Consider the following 10,510-nt stretch of genomic DNA (forward strand, 5'->3'; position numbering starts at 1 on the left):
TTTGAGCTGCTCAACCTAATCACCAGCTGATCCTTCCCATAGTGGGAGTCAACATTAATAATTTTAATCATACTTGATCAGTTATGTCCAACATGCATTAATCTAGCAAAATTAACTGACACTTATTGCATGCTGATATGAACTAAATATCATATAACTCCTATAAGTCTTAAAACTTCTTTGACATATAATTTTTTAAAAAGCTTTTAAGTAACAGTAAACTCACCTAAATGGCATATGGGATTTGTCTGAAATATAACCTACTTGCTTCTTAGCCTTATCTCCTTCCTGTCATCCAAATTCACCAGCCCTCTGCTTCAGCTACACAGCATCTTCACTCTTCCTTCGTGTGCTTTCTTCTTTCTCACCTGTGTGCCATGTAGTATATCTGTATAGTATTCCCTTTGTCTCAATTTGCCATTTCTTCTTCTAGCGCTGATAAATTTGAACAGTTTCTATCAACAATTGTGTAGACTGGGTAGAAAGTAATATTTCACACATAAAAGTTGTCATCTGTAAGGCCAGCTGTCTTCTATACCTGCTTGCTTTTGCAACCTGCTGCCATTCCTATTCAAGACAAGGCCACTGGTGAAGTTGCATAGACTCATATTGGAGAGGTGGGGATTTTTGTTCTCACTGGGGCATAAATTATTTTGCTTCCCTAGGGAGAAAAATCCAAGGACCAACATCACTTCTAGAGAATTGAGGGACAAAGATTCTCAGTTCCACCTCTAGCTCTCCCTATAAAGCATTGTTACCATAGTCTGATGAGCTAGCTTCTCAGAATAACAATAACTGCCCTGAACACTTCACTCTATGCCTAGCACCAAATGAAGTAGTATATGTGGAATTACTTGAAAACTAATAATTTGCACTTGTTATTAATCTCATTTTATAAACTTCATTGAATAAATGACTATTTAAGAATTGAGAAGTTTCATGCAAGAAGAAATACAAATTTTAAGTGCCATTTTGCAAGGCACAGTTTGATAAGTCTATTTTTTTTAAAGATTCATTTATTTATTTGAAAGGCAGAGCTACAGAGAGGCAGAGAGAGAGAGAGGTCTTCCATCCACTGGTTCATTCCCCAGATGGTTACAATAGCCAGAGCTGAGCCGATCTGAAGCCAGGATCCAGGAGTTTCTTCTGGATCTCCCATGTAGATGCAGAGGCCCAAGGACTTGGACCATCTTCTACTGCTTTCCCAGGCCATAGAAGAGAGCTGGATTGGAAGTGGAGCAGCCAGGACTAGAACCAGCATGCATTTGGGATGTTGGCGCTGCAGGCAGCAGCTTTACCAGCTACACCGCAGTGCTGGCCCCGATAAGTCTAATATTATGAAATCTTTCTTAACCCAATTTGTTTTGTTCTAACGAACTACCTGAGGCTAGGCACGTTATAAAGAAAATTAGTTTATTTAGCTTTCAGCATAAGAGGTTTGAGAACATGGAGCTTGCGTCTGCTAGGCTCTTGTGAGGACCTCATGATGGATGACAATGGTGGGAAAGCATACAAGACTGTTGAGTAGGGTGAGTGGAAAAAAAGATTCAGGGTAAGTGCCAGATTCACCAATAACAACCCACTCTAAGGGGAATTAATCCAGTCCCAGGAATCTGACCCACTCAGATTAATGACAGCATTAATTCATTCATGAGTGAGGAACCCCTATGATCTAAGGAGTTCCCAACTAGGCCCCACCTCTAATGGTTCTACCACCTATCAACATTACCATACCAGGGACCAGGCTTCTAGCACAAAAACCTCTGGGGAATGAACCCTAATTAAAACTGAGCAACATCTTAAAGACACTAAGTGACATTGGATATCTCCTTTCATCAAATTCCCAAATAATTAGGGGCCGGTGCTGTGGCGCAGAGGGTTAACGCCCTGCCTGAAGTGCCAGTATCCCATAGGGGCACCAGTTCGAGACCCGGCTGCTCCACTTCTGATCCAGCTGTCTGCTATGGCCTGGGAAAGCAGTAGAGGATGGCTCAAGTCCTTGGGCCCCTGCACCCATGTGGGAGACCCGGAAGAAGCTCCTGGCTCCTGGCTTTGGATCGGCATAGCTCCAGGCGTTGCGGCCATTGGAGAGTGAACCAGTGGATGGAAGACCTCTCTCTCTCTCTGCCTCTCCTCTCTCTGTGTACGCTGCCTTTCAAATAAATAAATAAATAAAAATTCCCAAATAATTAGGCAGAAGAATATAGCTGTATTGATTGTTTAAATTTTTATAGCCTTTAATATCATTATTTCTTTTTTTTAGTAATTGAAACTAATGGGAATCTTTCAATTAGCATAATGTACCATACAGGTATTTTATCCTATTTACTTCAGATAAGTAAATGTTAAAAACCTATTTTTAAATGTTCAAAATATTTTTTTTTGGAGTGGAGTTCTAATTTATTTATTTTTGCCTACAAATAACTCTTATCTAGGGTATCAGAAAATTATGTGGCTGGTTAATCAAATATTCTTGCTAACAGATTACTGCCCTACTTAATTTCATGCATATATCACTGATTATGAAAAATTAATCCACAATAAAATATACTTAGCACAGAAATTAGACTGAAGAAAATTATTTTCCTTGATAACTCAAAATGTACTTCAAAGCCTCAAGTTTCTCTTTATGAAAAATCAAGTATTATGGAGTATGGATGGACCTAGTAAGAGATGCTATGCTTAACCAGACACAAAAAAGTTACATTGTTTTTCTATTTCATGCTCTTTAACAAATTAGTCCAAAACATTGCAATTATAAAAATTGTTTTCTCTCAAAAAGGAATTTTCTTCGTTTTTGTCTCTATATATTTTGAAGAGACAAAATGATATATTACATTTTATCACATATTTTTCTATGAACATTTCATCATAAGTATTTTCCATGTGTAGTGGCAGTTTTGATAATTACAGCTTTAAATAGCTAAATTATATTCCCTCAGATTTGATTTACCATGATTGATTCAAATATTTCTCAATTGTTAGCTATTTTAGTTGTGCTAAAATCTTCCCTTACTATATATTTCTTCACAATACATATAATATGAAATGATTTGTTTAATGAAATGTCTTTCTAATTAGAATTATTCCCATGAGAGTAAGAACAATATGTGTGTGTGTGTGTGTGTCTTACTCCATCGAATCCCCAGAATAGCACAACACCAAAGACAACACAGAAAACCCATACAACTTAGTTGGATACATGATGACTGAGATGAGCATATTTTTGTGTTGAAATAGTTCTCAAAAATGGAATCTTGGGACTGATACTGTGGCAAGTGAGTTAAGCCACTGCCTATGACACCAGCAGCACATATAAGCACTGGTTGGAGTAAGTACATGCTCCACTTCCAATCCAGCTCCCTGATAATGTTTCCGGGAAGGCAGCAGGAGGTAGTCCAATTGCTACTCAGAAATGATCACCAGAACATCCACGTTGCATTGAAAATCCCCATTCTCTGGTGTGTTTGGTTTCCCTGCGTTTCATTCCTGTTACTTCTCCAGGAGCTCCAGCTTTCTTTCACTATCCAAGTCCTGCTTGTTTATCCCATTCTCATGGCTCTCACTTTTCACTGCCAGCTTTAAGTTCTGCACACCTCCTTATAAGAACCTCTCACGATTTCTACTCTACTCTCTAGACATTGTTCTTTTTTTAAGATTTTTTATTTATTTGATAGGTAGAGTTACAGACAGAGAGAGGGAGACGGAAGGGTCTTCCATCTGATGGCTCACCCCTCAAATGACTGCAATGGCCAGAACTGTGCCAATCCGAAGCCAGGAGCCAGGTGCTTCCTCCTGGTCTCCCATGCGGGTGCGGGGCCCTGGCACCTGGGCCATCCTCCACTGCCTTCTGAGGCCATGGCGGAGAGCTCAACTGGAGGGGGAGCAGCTGGGACTTGAACCCGGTGCCCATATGGGATGCCGGTGCCACAGGTGGAGGATTAACCTAGTGCACATGGCGCCGGCCCCCTCTAGACATTATAATGTGAATATATGATATCTCAAAAGCTCATGGAAAATGGAATTTAAAAAGCATGTTTATTTTGTTCCAAAATTTTGTGAAGTCCACGCATAATTGTTTTATAATATGCATTTTCAAAGAACTTTATGGTTTCAAAAGTTTTCAAACCAAAATGAGTTCCTGCAAACTTATTCTACTAGAAACAAAACCCAGAAAGGCCCAAGATTTCGTTTTTTTTTCCCCCAAAGATTTGTTTGAAAGGCAGAGTTATGGAGAGGGAGGGACAGACTGAAAAAGAGAGGGATCTCCCATCCATTGTTTCACTCCCCAAATAGCTGCAAAGGCTGGGGATGGTCCAGACCAACGTTAGGAACCAGAAGCTATGCCCTGATCTCCCGTGTGGGTAGCAGGAGCCCAAGCAATTGGACTACCTTCTGCTGCCTTCCCGTAAATGTTCAAAATATTAATATAATAATATGAACCATTTTCAGTACTTTAACAATAAATTTCCTTCCATAGGAAATGCTACTCAATACCTGAATTTCCTCCACTGATTCAAAGATGAACTATTATTTTATGCTGCATTAATACAAAATGCTTTCAATTAAACAATGGCACAATGCTTATTAAAATCCCATAAATTATGTCTTAGCATACTTCAAACTCTGAAGATTAAAGTAGGATTAGTTTTTGTTATCTTTAGAAAAGGTTATTGGACATTTCTGATTTTGCCTCTACATGACAAGGAGCCTCTACATGACAAGGAGCATCTTGCCATTTTTTTAAAATGCATTTTCTCTTCAAATATGACTCTGAAGTTTGTTGCTTTGTTTTATTCAAACTAATCCATCCCCTTTATTATAATGTTTTTGAAGAAATTTATTACTACAATATATTATTCATTACTCTTATAAGTTGCAGTCAATTGAAATCTTACAAATGTATTGGCATGTGATTTGATCTTTAAATAATTTAAAACTAGTATTAAATCCCTAAATAGATTTTCTCAAATCTGAGATTTTCTTTGTTAACAAGAATCATTGTAAATAAAAGTGCAATCATGGGATACCATGTGTAAACTACATAGTCATTGAGGTGGTTATAATACATACTCATTGCAAAGGAGCACACAATTAAGAAAGAGAAATTCTAATTTGAGAGTGAATACCTACACTGAGCTACCTGCTTCTGTGTGTTCTGGGACTTAAACATTCTCTTTGTTTTAGCACAAAGATACTTTTAACAAACATTTTAATATATCCTCTCACATACCATTTCAAAACCTCCCAAGAAGAAGATACAGTGTTATTTTCCTGTATCCTTGAAAAGCATAATGCAATATGAATAGTTAATGATATGAAGTCTTATAAAACTAAAAATGTTGAAAGAGATCAATATAAATATTGATGTTTAAAACAGATGTATTTTGTTACATGCTTATGTAAATGTTTTCATGGAGCCAACTCAGTGTGTAACTAGAATTGAGATCTTTGGAATTATAGTTCTACATCTGTATTAGCTGTGGGTAAAATGTGTTTTTCTTCATACATCAGAAGTATCATGTGAATTCAGAAACCTTTGAAGAATTTAGATTCAACACTAAGTATATTATTTTGAAACATCCAATATATATTTTAGCTTTGAAACACAATATGACTTAAGAGATGCCAGAGCTATTCTTTATAGTCTTCAATTTTCAGAGTATCCTATTGAAAAAGGAGTATAACTAAACAAAAAGTAATTGCATGGCACATAAGAGTAAATTGCAATTTTCAGAAATGTTAGAGAAGCTTATTTACAGCAATCAAGACATCGCATGTTTCACTCTTTAGAGCAGATCACCTCATTGTTAGTTAATAAAGTGGAAAGTTTGGAAAGCATCTCTTCAGGGACAAGAAAGTTTCCATCTAGACTTGACACATAAGAAAGACAGACATCAACCAGTCAAAAAAATGTGGGTCAGTTAGGGAATGATATGATGCAGAGACTAGAGATGTCCTGCTGCTTGAAGATCTATCCTGCCACCTCCTCCATTAATCGCTCATTAAAATCCTAGTTTCCACTGAGGTTAACCCTAAGGACAGTTTATCCCTCTATATTGTCAGAATCCTCTAGGGTAGCAAGTTTGACCAAATTGTTGGTTTTTAGTTTCACTCACAGAAGCCATCATTTATTATTGACATTAAAAACGTTCATCTTTTCAGAAGGTGCCAGGGTAGGGAAGACAAACAATTCACACAGAGAAAATTCCATTCAAATGAGATAGATGAAGCTCCCTGGCCCTGTTGGGCAAAAGTGTATTCATTTGTATGAATACCTTGCTCATAGCCAGATTGATGCACATGGTTCTTCCAAAATAAACAGGGCTGGAGTCTTTGTTTGGCAATCATTGTGTTAGCACTCACAGTTACTTTTCTAAGATATCCTTGTCTCCTTCTTTTTCTCCTCCTCCTCCTCCTTCTCCTCCTACTCCTTCTTCTTTTTCTTTCCTCTCCCCCCACCCCCACCACACAGGAATCAGAATTGAGCCTGAGAGGAACAGGTGGTCAGATCTTTTCATCTTTGGCCTAAGTTACAAACTTCCCACACTGATATTTGATTGAGAGGATGAATAATGGGCATTGCTGACAGCGGTTCAGTACTAAGATTGCAATCACCAACACTGTCTTTCTGGGACAGGGTGATGAAATAAATAAATGGCCACTTTGTATGTCTGTTATTGCACATACTTTCCCCTTGGCACAATTAAAAAGTGGCATAATCCCAATACTAATAATTTAAAAAATAAATTCATAGTTCTGATTCAGGAACAATAGTTCCTTCACAGACATTGAAATTTTATAGTATTAATGTCTAATGCTGACTGTTTTTAAGTTCACATTTTTCAGGGAAATTAAGGAGAATCTTTAGCAGTGATAAAGTACAAAAAATTGTTCATTCTTAGCTTCTCTGTAAGAAATTTCATTGATCTTTTCATAAGGACAAAGGAAAAAAGCCTGTAATGTAAGTTTTTAACTCAAATAAAATATAAATTATCATAATTGATTTTACAAATGCATTGTGGTTTACCTGAACATATCTTTCAGTTGGATTTTGATGCAGACAGAGAAATGACACCTCAGATCTTAGCACAAATCTTCAGTCTTTCTTGGTCAGTCAACAAACAAATTTCTGAGGTCACCATATTTCATTCCATAAATTTTAAGTCATTATAGACAGAAGTGTACTTATTTTAATGATTGGAGCAATTCTCTACAGCCTTTGATTGAGGTGGCTAAGGAAGTAAATTTTACTTCTGAAGTTCCTATGGGTACCTTTGATATACCACATTCAATGATTTCCAAACAGAATACTTTGGCAAAATCCATTAGGTTTTAAAGATTCATATAAAGAATATAACTGAAAGAATATCATCTATCCATACGTTCATCATATTATTTACTGCTTTCTAGGTCCCAATCTCTGGAGGTATAGCAATGAGCAAGAGGAAGACACCTCTCCTTAAGCTGACATTCTAATGCAGTGTGCTGAACAAAAGCAGGTAGAGAGATAAAACTTATGGTTCATGACACATGCTAGCATAAACCCCTGAGATGGGCATAAACTGCTGGTGAGACTGAGAAACAGGAATTTTCTCTGGATATGATCATTATAGATGGTTTCCTTGAGGCGGCAAAGTAGTAGAACTAACGAATGAAGAGTATTAACCATACGAAGAATTCAAGAAGAGCATTCCTAGTAGTGGGAACTCCAAGACCATGACGGCTGGAATGTTGCAATCCAGGCAGAGGATAATGTAAGATGATGTCAGACAGGGGGTATGCAGAGCCTTATCCGCCATAGTGGACGGCTTATCTTTCACTTTGGTGCAATGCCAAGTTGGAAAGTAGAGAAGAAACACAGCCTGATTCACTTATGCAGATCTCATTGGCCATATGGACTGGAGTGGAAATAGAGACAGAAAGCAAACAGGGCATAATAATTTGAGTTATTATGGTTCTAGCAAATATATTTTCTTCATATAATTAGACTATCAAGCTCAAGCAGAGTTCATATGTATGACTACATATGGAGGGGAAAATGAGGAAAAAGCTCAATTTTGCATTTCAATGCAATTACCATTAAAACAGAACAATGGGAACAAAAAAAGTCTTGATTTTTCTACATTAGGAGATGGAAATTACTGTCAGAGTTACAGACTCCTAGGACCAAAACAACTTTGCCACTTGGTTTGGGCCAATAAATTTCTTGAGCTTAAGAACAACATAAGAAGCTTAACTGAAAGAAAAAAAGGAACCACACAGAAAATCTGGCACTGAAAAATACAATGGATGAACTAAAAAAATCATACAGTGTAGCCGGCGCCGCGGCTCACTAGGCTAATCCTCCGCCTTGCGGCGCCGGCACACCGGGTTCTAGTCCCGGTCGGGGCACCGATCCTGTCCCGGTTGCCCCTCTTCCAGGCCAGCTCTCTGCTGTGGCCCGGGAGTGCAGTGGAGGATGGCCCAAGTGCTTGGGCCCTGCACCCCATGGGAGACCAGGAGAAGCACCTGGCTCCTGCCATCGGAACAGCGCGGTGCGCCGGCCGCAGCGCGCTACCGCGGCGGCCATTGGAGGGTGAACCAATGGCAAAAGGAAGACCTTTCTCTCTGTCTCTCTCTCTCACTGTCCACTCTGCCTGTCAAAAAAAAAAAAAAATCATACAGTGGAGAACTTCAACAGCAAGCTCAATCAAGCAGAAGGAAAAACCAGTGCACTTGGAGGCAGGTCATTTATAATTATTGTCAGAGGAACAGGAGAATGAAGAGGTAAGAAAACGCTATGGTATTTATTGGACACTATCGAAACAAACTAATGTTTACATTGTGGTGTTCAAAAAGGAAAAGAGAAAAAACTGAGAACTACTTTACTTAAAGAAACTAATAATCTAGAAATTCACAAATCTAATTAACAAATAGATATCCAGGTCTGAAAATGCTATCACACTCTAGATAGATTAACATCAAGATGCCTATGCCCATTATAACTTAACTGTGCAGACTCAAAGATAAACTGAATTTTGAAAACATCCAGAGAAGAGTGACTTTTGACATAAACAGGAACTTCTTGTAAGACTGAGCTTATGGTTCTAGCTGTTAGTGGATCCTTCAACAGACACCTTACAGATCAGGAAAGAGTAGAGTGATATATTCAAAGTATTGACAAAATGAATTTATTTCCAACCAATAAAACAGTTTATTTCCTTTCCCTGAAAGACTATACTTTATAAATGTAAAAGAAATTTTTAAAATATTTTCCAAACAAAAAGGGGGAATTTGCCACACCAGATTTGCCTTAAAAGAAATATGTAAAGAAGTTCTTCAAATGGAATTGAAACACAATAAACAGCTATGTTTAGGCATAGGAAAGCATAAAGCTCACAAGTATAAGAGAGAGAGAGACAGAGAGAGAGAGAGAGAGAGAGAGAGTGAGCGAGAGAGAGCTCTTCCATGAACTGGTTTACTTCCCAGACAGCCACAACAGCCAGGGCTGGGCCAGGCCAAAGCCAAGAGCCAGGAACTTTATCCAGGTCTCCCACATGGGTTCCAAGGGCCCAAGCACTTGGGCCATCTGCTGCTGCTTTCCCATGCGCACTAACAGGGAGCTGGATCAGAAGTGCAGCAGCCAAGACATGAACTGGCATCCATATGGGATGCCGGCATCGCATGTAGCAGCTTTACCCACTACGCCACAATGCCAGGCTCAAAATACACTCTAATGCTGGTGGGAAAATTATCTATAACCCTGAAAAGAAACTGAAAAAAAATTAAACTATTAAGAATAACTATAGGGGCCGTTTTTTTTAAAACTTTTTTTTAAAAAAGATACCATCAAGCATTTAAAAAATAAATAAATAAATATAGCCATCTCTGCTCTCTGTTGGTTAACATTTTCACAAGATATTCTTTCATATTCCTTCACTTTCAGTCTGTTCTTATATCTTATATTTCACAGATAGTGTATCCCTGGATAGTACTTTTTTATCCAATCACAGCTACTACATGTCCTTTGATTATTTTAATCTACTTACATTCAAAGTAATTATTGATAGTTAAAGATTTACTGTTGGCACTTTTTTTTCTTTCTGAAGCTCTAGTTATTCTTTTTTTAAAAAGAAGATTTATTTATTTATTTATTTATTTGAAAGTCAGAGTTACACAGAAAGAGGAGAGGCAGAGAGAGAAAGGTTTTCCATCTGATGGGTCACTCCCCAATTGTCTGCAATGGCCGGAGCTGCACCTATCTGAAGCCAGAAGCCAGGAGCTTCTTCTGGGTCTCCCACATGAGTGCAGGGGCCCAAGGACTTGGGCCATCTTCTACTGCTTTCCCAGGCCATAGCAGAGAGCTGGATCAGAAGTGGAGCAGCCAGGACTAGAACTGGCACCCATATAGGATGCCACCGCCTCAGGCCAGGGCTTTAACCCACTGCGTCACAGCACCAGCTCCCAACATGGCTATATTTACATCAGACAAAACAACTTTTAGTTAAAAAAAAATTCTCGGGGCCAG

The sequence above is a fragment of the Lepus europaeus genome, chromosome 4 (assembly GCF_033115175.1).
Source record: "Lepus europaeus isolate LE1 chromosome 4, mLepTim1.pri, whole genome shotgun sequence".
In the NCBI taxonomy this organism is placed as follows: domain Eukaryota; kingdom Metazoa; phylum Chordata; class Mammalia; order Lagomorpha; family Leporidae; genus Lepus; species Lepus europaeus.